The following is a 3,753-nucleotide window of genomic DNA, read 5'->3' on the forward strand; positions in this document are numbered from 1 at the left end:
CTGACCATTATTAAGTAGAATTCCTTAAATTCTACAGTTTGGTTATCACAACAACTAACAAATATTTGGATATCTGCTTGGCTCTTGTGCTAATTACAAAGAATTTAAAGGTAAATAGAACACATCCCTACCCTTGAACTCACAGTCAAGTGTGGGGGATATATTAGGTTAACAGATAATAAAATAAAATGCAATACACACTATAAAAAGGACAAAAAATGTACCCTTGAACACTAACTACAAAAACAACTTCTCAAAACACTAACCAGGAAGTGACCAATGTATCCTAGGGTACTCACATGTATTCATTAAGTACTCCTTTGATCCCGGCAGTGGAGAGACAGAAGTGAACACAGTTTCTATCTTCATGTAGTGTAAGTCAAGCTGTAAAGACAAACCTGAAACAAATAAATACCTAAATTAAGGCACAAGTTAAATAGTGGAAAGTACCATGAGGAAAAGAACAGGGTGATATAAAATGGAATGATAGGGAGAACTAATTAAAATCCAGAAATCAAGGAAGGACTCTTAGAAGAAATGACATTGAAGTTAAGACATGAGAGGAAGTAGGTAGACACACTGTGCCTCCTCAGATGACCAAAATAAGGACAACAATAATTTAGAAACAAAAAACAACCAGTACTGACAAAAAATTGAACTGTATGGAAGTCTGACAACCAAGGAGTTAAAGCAGACACATTTATGCAGACTGTTAGGAGGGGCAGAGTCAGGTGGCCACGGGGAGAGGACTCACAGCAAAGCAGTGACTGGCAAACCACCAGAATTGGTGCTGGAAGTGGACTGTGAAGGGGCACAGCACCTAAAGTGGCTGGTGGACCTGGCGGTCCCACATTCATGTGCAGATAAATCAGGTGAAACTGGGGAGCAGGACAGACCACGCAACCCAGGGTCCCAGCACCAGGAAATAAAGCCTCAAATCACCGATTGAAAACACCTGTGGGGGTTGAGGCGCAGGGAGAGACTCCAGCCTCACAGGAGAGTTCATTGCAGAGACCCACAGGGTCCTAGAACATACACAAACCCACCCACACAGTAATCAGCACCAGAAAGGTCCCAGTTTTCTTGGGGAAGCAGCAGAAGGGACTGAAATCTAGCAAAGAGCAGAACAAGCATGATTGTTCCCTCTCAGACCCCACCCCCACTCACAGAGTCACAAACCAGAGACTGGATTGCCCCGCCCAGGAGAATACCTAAGGCTCTGCCCCTCACTACATAACAGGTGTGTCAAGACAAAAAATTAAAAAATGGCCCAAATGGAAGAACAGATCAAAGCTCCACAGCAAATACAACTAAGCGATGAAGAGATAGCCAGCCTATCAGATGCACAGTTCAAAACACTGGTAATCAGCATGCTCACAGAATTGGTTGAATTTGGTCGCAAATTAGATGAAAAAATGAAGGCTATGCTAAGCAAAATAAAGGAAAATGTACAGGAAACCAATAGTGATGGGAAGGAAACTGGCATTCAAATCAATGGAGTGGACCAAAAGGAAGAAAAAACATCCAATCAGAAAAGAATGAAGCAATAAAAATTCAATAAAATGAGGAGAGGCTTAGGAACCTCCAGGACATCTTTGAACCTTCCAACATCTGAATTATAGGGGTCCCAGAAGAGGAAGAGGAAGAGCAACAAGTGGAAAAGTTATTTGAACAAATAATAAAGAAGAACTTCTCATTCTGGCAAAGGAAATAGACTCTCAGGAAGTCCAGGAAGCTCAGAGAGTCCCAAAGAAGTTGGATCCAAGGACAAACACACCAAGGAACATCATAATCACATTACCCAAGATTAAAATGAAGGAGAGAATCCTAGAAGCAGCAAGAGATAAGGAGACAGTTACCTACAAAGGAGTTCCCAGCAGACTGTCAGCTGATTTCTCAAAAGAGACCTTACAGGCAAGAAGGAGCTGGAAAGATGTATTCCAAGTCTTAAAAGGCAAGGACCTCCATCCAAGATTGCTCTATCCAGCAAAGCTCTCATTTAGAATGGAAGAGCAGATAAAGTGCTTCTCAGATAAGGTCAAGTGAAAGGAGGCCATCATCACCAAGCCCTTATTATATGAAATGTTAAAGGGACTTATCTAAGAAAAAGAAGATCAAAAACATGTACAGTGAAATGACAGCAAACTCACAATTATTAACAACCACACCTAAAACAAAAAACCTAAGCAAACAACTAGAACAGGAACAGAACCACAGAAATGCAGATCACATGGAGGGTTAGCAACAGGGGAGTGGGAGGAGGAGAGAGGTGGGAAAGGTTCAGAGAATAAGTAGCATAGATGGTAGGTAGAAAATAGATGGGGGAGGGTAAGAATAGTATGGGAAATGTAGAAGCTAAGGAACTTATAAGTATGACAAATGGACATGAACTAAAGGGGGGGGGATGTGGGTGGGAGGGGGTGTGCAGGGTGGAGGGGAGTGAAGGGGAAAAAAGGGACAACTGTAATAGTGTAATCAATAAAATATATTTTAAAAGACAAGAAATTTGCTAGTCAATAAGAATAGGATACATATTTCCCTAACACAACAAAAAAATTTAATTTTGATGTAAAAAAATGCCACAAAGGAGAGACTAAGGAAATATTTGCAATGTTTAACAAAATAACAAAGACCTAATATTTTCAAAACTGTCACAAAGTGAGAAGACAAAACAGCCCAATTAAAAAAAAAGGCAAGTAATAATATATGTCATATAAAAGGATATGTTAATTCTTATTAATAGACTCAAATATTCTGAAGCTCACTAGAATATAAACTTCAGCCCAGTAAAAGTTTTCAGTAAGTATCTGGTGGCTGCTGGATAAATAGGTGGATAAAAAAAATGCAAACTGACAGAAAGAATCACTATTTTTACCCATCAAAATGACAATAATTAATAAGGCTCTTATATTCGGTGTTGAAGAAGGTAAAATGCCTTTATTAAAATTAAAAGCACACACAACCTATGACTGAGCAATCTCATTAATAGGAATCTATTCTAGAGATAAGCACCAGAATTTCCAAATACGTATGTATATAGAGATCTGCATTCCTTGTAATGGCCTGAAGTTGCAAACAACCTGAATGATGCTAACAGTTCATTAAATTATGGTACAACAATAATGTGGAATACTGTATACATATTAAAAGGATGCAATAACTCATTCTTAATGTTGAAGGATGCACAGATATTTTGTTTTTTTAAAAAAGGAAGTTGCTAAATGTTTACTAGTATGTGGACAAAAATAAAATCTAATCTGAATACTAACATAAATGAACATAAAGTAAAAAACAAAACAAAAAAAGACATGAGAGGAAATTACATTACACTTAAGCATAAAGGAGGGTTACTGAGTCACCTTGACTTGCAGCAGACTTGAATTTGGTGTTAGCATTCTTACCATAGTGTATCATAGCTTATTCTAAATAACAGAAGAAGGTTGGGAGAACCAACCAGGCACTTCCCACATTATACCTACTTCCTTGTAAGCATTCTAATTATATCTTCATAGGTGTGTTTTATTACCTCTATCTAATGGGAACTTTGTAATTATTCTTGTTAATCAATTCTCTTCAGCTCTTAATCAATATTCTTACAGAAAATAATAATAACCACTTCACCAAGTTAATGTGAGACATAAATAGCACAGAAGATAATCAAAATTTATTCCACTCTCTTCCTCCTTTTTCTTCCATGTTTTCCTCCTTGCTTGCTTGCTACCTTCCTTCCTACCTACTTCTCTCTTTCATTTC

The sequence above is a fragment of the Phyllostomus hastatus genome, unplaced genomic scaffold, assembly GCF_019186645.2.
Source record: "Phyllostomus hastatus isolate PE091 unplaced genomic scaffold, TTU_PhHast_1.1 phas_scaffold_585, whole genome shotgun sequence".
NCBI lineage: Eukaryota > Metazoa > Chordata > Mammalia > Chiroptera > Phyllostomidae > Phyllostomus > Phyllostomus hastatus.